Source organism: Physeter macrocephalus, chromosome 2, assembly GCF_002837175.3.
Source record: "Physeter macrocephalus isolate SW-GA chromosome 2, ASM283717v5, whole genome shotgun sequence".
Taxonomy (NCBI): Eukaryota; Metazoa; Chordata; class Mammalia; order Artiodactyla; family Physeteridae; genus Physeter; species Physeter macrocephalus.
The window spans coordinates 104,910,282-104,921,176 of NC_041215.1; the positions used below are offsets into that span (position 1 = coordinate 104,910,282).

Consider the following 10,895-nt stretch of genomic DNA (forward strand, 5'->3'; position numbering starts at 1 on the left):
TCTCCTGTTGTGGAGCGCAGGCTCCGGACGCGCAGGTTCAGCGGCCATGGCTCACGGGCCCAGCCGCTCCTCGGCATGTGGGATCTTCCCGGGCCAGGGCACGAACCCATGTCCCCTGAATCGGCAGGCGGATTCTCAACCAGTACGCCACCAGGGGAGCCCTCTCTTTCATTTCTGATTCTAGTCATTTGAGTCTTCTTTTTCTCTTGGTCAATGTAGCAAAAGGTTTGCAATTTTGTTCACCTTTTCAAAAAATCAGCTTTTGGTTTAATTGATTTTCTCTATTGTTTTTTGATTCTATATTTTATTAATTTCCACTTTAATCCTTTTTTAAAAATTTATTTATTTCATTTATTTATTATTTGCTGCATTGGGTCTTTGGTTGCTGTGAGTGGGCTTTCTCTAGTTGCAGTGAGTGGGGACTACTCTTCATGCAGTGTGCCGGCTTCTCATCCTGGTGGCTTCTCTTGTTGCAGAGCACGGGCTCCAGGCACGGGAGCTTCAGTAGTTGTAGCACGTGGGCTCAGTATTTGTGGCTCACAGGCTCTAGAGCACAGGCTCAAGTTGTGGCGCACAGGCTTAGTGGCTCCACGGCATGTGGGATCTTCTCGGACCAGGGCTCGAACCCATGTCCCCTGCATTGGCAGGCAGCTTCTTAACCACTGCGCCACCAGGGAAGCCCATTCCACTTTAATCTTTATTATTTTCTTCCTTCTGGCTGCTTTAGGTTTAATTTCCTCTCCTTTTACCAATACACATATATTAATTTCTATATGTTATAGGCACAACAATCTATTATATTATTTTATACAATTGCTTTTACAATCAGTTGAGTAGGAAAAATGTTCATTTATACTGTCTCATAATTATATAACTGCCTTTTCTTTTTTTTATTAATTTTTATTGGAGTATGGTTGCTTTACAATGTTGTGTTAGCCTCCACTGCACAACAAAATGAATCAGCCATACACATACAGATATCCCCTCCCTTTTGGACTTCCCTCCCATTTAGGTTACCATAGTGCATTAGGTAGAGTTCCCTGTGCTATACAGTATGTTCCCATCAGTTGTCTCTTTTATATATAGTACCAATAATGTATATGTGTCAATCCCAGTCTATAACTGCCTTTTCTGATGTTCTTTTCTTTTTTTCGTATGAATTTGAATTACTGTCTGGGGTTATTTGCTTTCACCCTGAGGAATGTCCTTTAGTATTTCTTGTATTTCTTGTGAGGCAGGTCTGCTAGCACAAATTCGCTCAGTTTTTGTTTATTTGGGAAAATTTCACCTTATTTCACCAACTTACTTTCATAAGATTGTTTCTTGGATGGAGCACTTTGAATATGTTATCTCATTGCCTTCTGGTTTCTCTTGCTTTTCCTGAGAAGTCATTTATTAATCTTACTGGCATTTATTTGTAAGTAATGAGTAATTTTTCTTTTGCTGCTTTCAAGATTTCTTCCTTGTCTTTGACTTTCAGCATTTTTTCTCTATTGTGTCTGTCGATCTCTTGCATCTATCCTGTTTGGAATTTGTTGAGTTTCCTGGATATGTAAGTTATAGTTTTTCAATAAATTTGGAAAGTTTTTAGCCATTATTTCTTTGGATTTTTTTGTGCTCCTTCTTTACTCTCCTCTCCTTTTAGCACTCCTATTATGCACATGTTCGTGTGCTTAATGATGTTCCACATTTCTCTGAGGCTCTTTACATTTTTCTCTGTTCTTTGGCTTGCATAATCCCTATCCATCTACCTTCAAGTCAGCTTATTCTTTCTTCTGCCAGTTCAAGTCTCCTGTTAAGCCCCTAATGAAGTTATTTCAGTTATTGTACTTTTCAACTCCAGAGTTTCTATTTAGTTCAATTTTATGATTTCTGAGTCACATTCCCGTTCTAGGGGCTGAATATCTATTGATATTTTCTATTTGGTATGACACTGTCATCATACTCTAACCATGTTTTTCTTTAGTTCTGTGAACATGTTTATAATAGCTATAATACTTTGAATTTTTTTTTTCTGATAAATCCAACATCCTGTTGCTCTTAAAGCAGTTTCTGTTGCCTGCTATTTTTCCAATGTATGGGTCATACTTTCCTGTTTGCTTGCATGCCTCATAACTTTTTGTTGGAAACTGGACATTTTAGATAATGTATTGTAGCAACTCTGGGTACTTGTTTCCTCCCCACTCCCCACCCTCTCCACCCTCTCCAACTTCCTTATTGTTATTTGCTTGTACATATATTGTTCTACAAATAAATCCAATCAAAATCTGGCCCCTTTGAAGCAAAAGTTTATGAGGTCAGTGTCTAATATTTGTCTTACCCCAGGAGGGCTTCCCTCAGCTGTCTTTATCTTTGATTCTTTCCTGCAAACTAGCCAGTTTACAATTTAGCTCATATCTTGAATCTCCTCCCAATTGCCTATCACCATAACCTCCAGGTTTTTGAGAGCACCCTTTGGCTTGTATTTCTCCATGCTCTGTTGCAAATGAAGTCAGTTTCTATGGGAAGAGATTAAGAGCTGTTTTATGGAACCATCCATAAAACATCCCCGGTGGGGGGCACAATCACAGAGTCTGGGCTTTGGAGCAGGTGGTGGAACAATGGCAAGCTTCTCTCAGACTCACATCCCTGTTCTAGAGGCTGAATTCTAGGTGAGGATGCGGTAGCAGCCAGAGGTTCTCTTGCCTTTTTTGTTCTGGCTTGAACCACTACTACAGCAGCTGAGATAAGGGTGATTAGGACCCCAGTATTCTCAGCGCTCCAGCCCAAGGTACAGCCTCTGTTGCATGAGTGGGGCTGGATGGAAGAAAGAATCCTCCATCTCTCAACCACATTTATACAGGACTTAGGCTCTGTATCAGGTAGCCAGGGGCAGGCAGAGTGAGAATTGTTGACATCTGCCCCTCCCACTGGGAGCCTGGGAAGAGGAGGCCCAGTGCTCCCGGTTTAAAGACAGAGTGGGGACTCTGCCTTGCAGTTGAGAGGGCAAAGAGAGGAAGAGGGCTTGGTTGAAATACCACAGATTCTCACCTTTCTGACCAATTTTTCCTAGATTTTCTTGAATAGATATTTATTTGCTCTTTTAGGAATATTTCCAAGGCTTTAAATGGTTGTTTTTCCTTGTCTTAAAATAATTTTCATCAGTTTCATTAGGGAGTGGGTCAGCAGAGCGCCTCATGCTGTCACGCGGTGGTGAATTTTTCTTGGTATTATTTTTGCAACTTTCTTGTAAGTTTAAATATATTTAAGAAAAGTTTAGAAACTTTAAAAAAATCACAAGAAAGTAGTTACGAGGAATAAAGCATAAAGCGCTTTTACATATGCTCTTTATTATTTTTCCAAGACATCCGTAACAAACACTAGAAGTGCTGTTAAGGAGCAGGACCCCACGCGGCCTTCCCGTGGAACAGGCCTCCCCCGCCATTTCCTCTGCTTTAGCTGCTCTCTGAAGTATCAAGATAATAGTATTTGACGCACATTTCCTGAGTTGTTTTGCAGATGTAAAACCCCCCCCTTCAACAAACGGAAGATGTTAACTATTTGACGACCATGAGCACAGAGCCCCAGGCCTCCTGAGGCCTAAGGACTGATCATGTTCACCCCGTGACACCACCCCACTACCTCACCATCAGCCAATCAGAGAACTGTGCACGAGCTGATCACGTATCCTGCGACACCTCCACCCCCTACTTGGCTTTTTTAAGTGCTTTGCGGAAACCCTTTGGGGAGCTCCAGGCTTTTTAGGGAACGGGCCCCCTCCTCTTCTTCATGGCCTTGCAAAAAACCTTTCTCTGCTCCAAACTCCAAGGTTTCCGTTTGTTTGGCCTCACTGTGCTCTTGGATACAAGAACTTGTGTTCCCAGTTTGTTCTGTCCATAATGACAAGTAGATCTGCGTAGTTAGGCAACCACCCAGAGTTCACAGCAAGCCCAGTCAGAGCGGCTGTAAACAGGAAACAGCAGGCAGGCGGGTTTGAACAGCACGGCAGTGTTTCAACTCAAAGGGCTGGTGAGTGGGGGGGTGGTCTCTGGGTCTAACACAGTGAATGTCAGACCATCAACCTTTTAGAGGGTTAAAGCTTTTGTACGATGCGAGAGAAGAGCAGGGTGAGCAAGGCGAGCGCATGCGGGACTGGGCAGCAAAGCCACATCCTCTTTCAGGCTTTCGGTTTCTTTGCCTCCATCTTGCCTGCGATTTTTAGGTATCAGAGGAGTTAAGTCTTGACGTGTCGCAGCCAAAGAAGAGCCTAGCCGCGGGCAGGACGGTACGTGCCCGCGCGGGACCCCGCAGCTCCCCACCCTCCCCAGCTCCCCGCCGGATGCCGGGCCCCGCATCCTCTCGCGTTCCCGGACTGGCGCTTCCTCGCACTCGGCCTGGGCAGGGGGTGCCTGACAGGGGCCAGGGGAGGGGTGGGCCTTCTGGCAGGTGACTCAATCCCGCCGATCTCTTATCTCCGATTTGCCCCGCGGGCACCAGGCGGGCTGGAGCGCCCCCGCTCCGATTCTCTGGAGGGGCGCTTGAGTCTTCCGGGATTCCGGTGCGGTCGGAGCGGCGGATCGCCCAGACCCAGTGACTCTCGCCCCAAACGGAAGCACTAGAAAACGGGCCGTGAGCTTTGTCCTGCCTAAGGACACCGGGGACCTGCCTAAGAACATCCTGAGGGTTGCTCAATTCCGGGGGAGACCTGCTCGAAAGATCTGGCAGTCTTCCTTTGGCAAAGTTGATGAGAACTAGGACTTTTTGTGCAGTAGTGTGTCTTGGCGGAAGCAACAGGAGAGGCAAGAATTTTTACTCTCTCTGGTGAAGTAGGTCAGAGTTCCTATTTCTTAAAGCAATGAGATGCGTATTTTGGCAAATTGGAAGAATAGCTTGCCTTGGGAAGGTTCGGAATGACTGACTGATAAAAGATTTTTTTGTAAAGCCTTGACATAAACTTGTCCTCCCCGCCGCCACCCTTTTTCCCTTCAAAAGGTCTGGGGAATGTCTGGTCAGGGCATATTCTTTTAAAATATTAACAGTGGAATGCAATAGAACAAAGACCATTGAAATTCAGAACATATTTTTGGTTCAAGTAACAGGAAGTAAGTTCAAGGACGCTAAAGCTCTTGAATGTTTTCATTTGTTGACATTTGAAATTTATTTACGAAACGAGAGGTTGTGCCAGTAGGGAACCTGTTGGACACAGACAGACCATGATAATCTAAAACTAAGACCAGACGGGTCTCTGGCAGGCTTGACCTGCTTCAGATAAGAGATTTTATAGAAGAGAAACTGAATTTTTGGTAATTTCCCTCCGGTGGTTCCTCTAAATAATCTTTAAAAAGTTTCATGGGGAGAGGCTAAAAACTTGGGCCAACTCCAAAATTAAAAAAAAAAACAAACGCGAGAGAGACTCGGGTTTGGAAGGGACTTTTGAATGTGTCTGCCATGCAGAAGTTGCATTTTTAATATTAATACTTATTTTACTTACAGCTTCTGGGTTGGACGTCCTGATTAAAATGGCTTTTCCTAACGACTTATTGTTTAACATTTGTTTGCTCTCGAAGGTGAATCCACCTGCAGGCCCGCAGGGGCTGGGTGCCCCTTGCCCCCTGCCCGCTGGGAATCTTGCGCGACTGGAGTGTCGGGAGGGTAGTCGGCGGCAGTTTTTTTTGAGCGGTGGCCGAGGGCCGATTGGCAGCTGAAATGGAAGTAGGTTTGATCCCTGGGGGCAGGCGGGTCCCAGCCTGGCTCTCAGGGGTGGCGGAGCGCAGCGGCCATGCGCACTGGTTCCTGACCTGACGCAAGTAATTACCCGCAATGCCAGGTGGGCTCTTTGCCCACACAAGGGAGAGTTTACTTTCTGGAGGGACACCCGTGTGTTCTTGTGGAGTTTTTAAGGTGTAGGGGGAGGGTTCTGGAGCAGGAAGTTTTGTTTGGGCTGTGCGTTCCTGGCGGGCTGCTAGGAGGAAGCGCACAGAGGCTTTATGCTTGCCTTGGAAGCCGCCTCTTGGCGCCTGCGATGCTCTCCTCCGGTTCCTGGTCGTGTCTGGAGTACAAGTAAATCCCCTACATACAAACCGGAGCACGTTGGTTAAGTCCAGCGTTAGCCTAGGTATCCAACTAACACAATTGGGTATATAGTACTGTGCTGTAATAGGTTTATAATACTTTTCACATAAATAATACATAAAAAACAAAGACAAAAAATAAAACATTTTTAATCTTACAGTATAGTACCTCGAAAAGTTCAGTAGTACAGTACAACAGCTGGCACAGGGGCTTGCATCGAGTGGACTTCCTGGTCTTGAAATAAAGATACTGTACTACTGTACTTTATACAGTACTGTACCATAAAGTATACAAAAGTATAACCACTTATCGAAGTGCACGCATGTATGCCAGACACCTGAACTAACTTACGTGATTGGACACGCCAACGCACGTTCGCACCTTCGAAAGTTTGCAACTTGAAGGTTCGTATGTAGGGGACTTACTGGAAATATTTCCAACTCTGGTTTTCTGGAGCGTCAGGTCCGATCGTGTCCGGCGGCAAGGGTGGGCGAGGTTCCCGGCGGAAGTCATTGGGAAGAGCAGGCGGCTGCCCAGGGGTGAATAGACGAAGAACTCTTTCCCCCGACCTGCGCCCCCTGCTGGCGTCGCCCTCAGCTCTGGGGGCGTCGGGGCACTGTCCCCTGATCCCGGCAAAAAAGGCTTGAGTCTCCCGCTTTCATCCTTTCCTTGAGCCTCCTTGGGACTCACCCACAGCACTCCAAGTCGCCAGGAGTGTCTTTCGCTTTTTACAATCTCAGGAATGAATTCTTTTTGGTTATTTCTTCCTTACAGGACCCCAAAGGCTAATTAAACTCGTGTTTATGGACTGAAATGCCTCCTTTCCTTTAATTCAGTATAATTCAGTATAAATATATATTGTACTCTTCAAGGCCAGGCAGAGTTCTGGGTGCTGGGAACATAGAGATGGATCTGAACTTGTTTTTTTTTTCCCCCACAGAGAAAAAAACCACGGAGTGGTTGGGGAGACCCAGCAAAATTACCTGCAAAGTTAACTTGGATTCAAGGCAGCCTAGAAAAGGGTCTAGAATCAACAGTCTAGAATGGGAGGAGGCCAGTTGGGCCAGGCTGGGGAAGTGGTAACAGATTACAGAGTAAATCAGTTATGTAAGAAACACTATGATTGAAATGACCTGTTTCTCCTTTATATTCAGCTACTGCCACCTCCTCGAGAAAGACTTCACAGCCATCCATAGAGGAAGTAAGGATTCCCTTCCTCTATACTTTCCTATACTCAGGGTCTATCTTTGCACTTACCAAAGGATTGCACTTAACACTCTGTATTGTAATATTTTTTCTCTTAAAAAATTTTCAGTCAAATTGTATTATAATTATCTGGGTTAAAATACATGCAAAGTAAATAGAGAAAGCCTGCAGGGGTCCATTCCCTAAGATAACCAAAAGTTGCAGTTTATTGTCTTTTCAGACATTTATGCACTTAAATACAGTCTAAGTATTTTTTTTTTTAAAACAAATTTTATTTATTTTTGGCTGCGTTGCGTCTTTGTTGCTGCGCGCGGGCATTCTCTAGTTGCGGCGAGCGGGGGCTACTCTTCCTTGCGGTGCGCGGGCTTCTCATTGCGGTGGCTTCTCTTGTTGCGGAGCACGGGCTCTAGGCACGTGGGCTTCAGTAGTTGTGGCACTCAGGCTCAGTAGTTGTGGCTCACGGGCTCTAGAGCGCAGGCTCAGTAGTTGTGGCGCACGGGCTTAGTTGCTCCGCGGCATGTGGGATCTTCCCGGACCAGGGCTCCAACCCATGTACCCTGCATTGGCAGGCAGATTCTTAACCACTGTGCCACCAGGAAAGCCCTAAGTATTTTTTTTTAATATGTAGTTTGCTCTCTTTTATTTTTCTCATTTTGTATGATGCTATCAGCAATCATGGGGATGTCAGAGGACTGTCCTACTTGAGGAAAAACTGCTTTAAATTTTAGGCACTTTTGAGTCCATACTACACACAGAGGACTGGCCTGGAGGTTTGGCAAAATGAAAACTCTCACCCATAAATCTTAGAGTTTTAGAACTTGTGATAAGTACAAAGGATAAGTTTTTAGCCAGATGTACTGGGGAGATGTACCTTTTGCTAAAAGGCCAGGGGATGTCTGGTGAGCTTGGCTGGGGATATTGTATTCTGTCTGTTCATGATGAGGTCCTGTCTGCTCCCAGGAAGCCCTGCATGATGCATCACCCAGCTCTTAAACAGCATCATTGTTACCCATTGTTTAGAGTTGCAAAAACTTCCTTTCAGGAGCTTTGTCTCCTAGATCTAACAACCAGGTTCCAAATATGGTTCTTACTCCACCACCAGCTCCTTATTCATTGTAGATTATGGAAGGATGAGTAGGCAGTACACAAGTACAGGCCTGCTGGAGCTCTGTAATGATGACCAGTCTGTTCAAGGCCTAGGAGGGTGAGCTTGGCCTAATGCAGATGAGTGGGAGCTTACCATATATGACAGTACTCAAGAAGAAAGTAAAAACAGTGCTATGAAGCAGGAGGAGATGACCTGATTTAGGAATCAAGACAACTTTAGAAAGAGATGCCTTGAAAGATGGTATAGAATTTCAATAGGCAGAGACTGAAAAGAGGGAAGGGGCTTTCCAACTGGAGGCAAGTGCTTGAGCAAAGATGTTGGGACAGAAAAATACTGTCCAGGGAACTGAGATAAGTGTCTTGAATTAGATTATGGGTTGGGCAGAGTAGGGGAGGTACTCTGAGGTGCTTGGGCTCTGTGAGAAGTTTGCCCTAGTGAAAATAACTTTGATTCAGGAGGAGTGGGCCACTGCGTGAAATGGATTTCTCTAGTGACTCTGCTCGTGTTTCTGTATCCAACTAGATGATTCATGATCTCCTTTCAATCTTGATCTTTTCTCCTTCTGGGGTTCTTTCATTCCTTCATTTTCTGCAGCCCGTATGCAGCTGTTATGAACCAGGGAAGTTATTTGAGGTAATGTTACGTTGAAATTTGTGGGAGTTTCCCTGAGAGTCATGGGGCTGAGCCTCATCAAAGAACTTTATAAAATATACCTTCTAATTTTTTGCCATTTTATAATTGGGATCATCTATAGTTTGTGGGCAATTTGCTATAATTGAAATGCAGTGCTTGGGAAGCCAAATAATTTTTTTTGTGTGTGTGGTATGCGGGCCTCTTACTGTTGTGGCCTCTCCCGTTGCGGAGCACAGGCTCCGGACGCGCAGGCTCAGCGGCCATGGCTCACGGGCCCAGCCGCTCCGCGGCATGTGGTATCTTCCCGGACCGGGGCACGAACCCGTGTCCCCTGCATGGGCAGGCGGACTCGCCACCAGGGAAGCCCGCCAAATAATTTTTTAATGCATACTTTTAGCTGTTGATACATTATGTATCAGTAGCTAAAAGTGTGCATTAAAATTATTAAATTTAAAAAACAGAAAAATATTAAATTAAAAACTACACGTTAAATAATCTCAAATTGGAATGTGTTTATGCTTCAGCCTCAGTACATGGTCTTCTAGACTATGTTTCTGCAGCATTGCAGAAATCAGAACCCACATGATGATCTATTACTAAATACCTCATTTTAAATATTGGAGGAAAAGGACACAAAGTGGCACTTTGTACACTATCTTAGGGTTAAAATGCCTACAGATGTAGTAAAGATGGGTTCATTATATTAGCTGCTCGAATTGCTACACACAGAGCCCACACCCACAGGTTCCGTACACGGATGGAGGAGGAGGAAGAAGGTGGGTCCTGTTATGTTCAGGGATGCACTGAACTCCTATGAGGTGGTCACATTCTTTTTGCCAAGGATCATGTAACCCCTTCTCCTTTATCTTTTTAGAAACTTCTGGGTGACTCCCTCAGGGCCTTCAACTTCATATCTCAGTGGGGATTTCCAGACACCTGAACGTTCCAGGTTTGCATGCTGCTTTCTGCAGCTGGCAAGGCAGGCTTCTCCCCACTGCGGCTCAGTTTTGTAATGTTGCTGGGAAATTGCATTTGCTTGCAGGCTGTGGCTCAGTGACCATGACCTTGCTTTCAGGCATGCCACGACCAGAGCAGTACAAAGAATGGAATATTAAGTATGTCTGTCCTTGGATAGGTTTAAGTATGATGGGAACCAGTCATGCTGGCAGCTGTCTACTGGGACCGTTATGTGCTTTCAATACCAGATGGTTGGAGGCAAAGTTGACGTTCTGGGAGAAAGTCTGAAAAGCCTGATTTAACCACATTTTACTGTCACCTGTTGGAGCTATGCTGGGTGCCACGGAGCTAGGTACACAATATGGTGGTGGAACAAAGGAGCTACTAACCAAGTCTAGATGAGTTCTTCCCAGGAAAGCTTTACACTTAGGAGACACTTCAGCTGCCCCTGCAAACCAAGTAGGGTTTTGCCAGGCAGGTAAGTGAAAGCGAGTAATCCAGGCAAATGTGCAGAGGCGCGGGAAAGAACTTGTTGAGGTTTGTTTGAATCCAGAAGTGCAAGGTGTGTGTTAATGAGAGATGAATGCAGATGCTAGACCAGGAGGGGCCTTGAATACAAAGAAAATCGGAACCTGCAATGGGAGATGAGGAATCATTGAAAGGTCTGAATTTAAGAAAGTGATTTGGTTCAAGCAAGAACTTCAGGAAGTTCATTCTGATAAGATCTGTTTGGAGAGGGTGAGGCCATAGGCAGAGGGAACAGAAAGGCCAGGGTGAGAGATGGATGCTAGGGCACACCCTCACTTAAGAAGCAGGTGCAGGGGCTTCCCTGGTGGCGCAGTGGTTAAGAATCCGCCTGGGGGCTTCCCTGGTGGCGCAGTGGTTGAGAATCCGCCTGCCGATGCAGAGGACACGGGTTTGTGCCCTGGTCTGGGAAGAT

At 45.4% G+C, this 10,895-nt stretch overlaps 1 protein-coding gene across 8 annotated transcripts in view; it reads left to right on the top strand.

Annotated features, from left to right (window-relative positions):
* The first annotated feature begins 3,814 nt into the window (after positions 1-3,814).
* CFLAR (CASP8 and FADD like apoptosis regulator) overlaps positions 3,815-10,895 on the top strand; it is a 50,540-nt gene continuing 43,459 nt past the window's right edge. The window contains exons 1-3 of one of the 8 annotated variants that reach the window (XM_055089389.1): positions 3,815-4,008; positions 4,202-4,264; positions 7,206-7,252. The gene's annotated coding sequence lies outside the window, so the exon portion shown is untranslated. The other 7 variants (XM_024124471.3, XM_007108135.4, XM_007108133.4 and 4 more) reach the window with 7 other exon arrangements.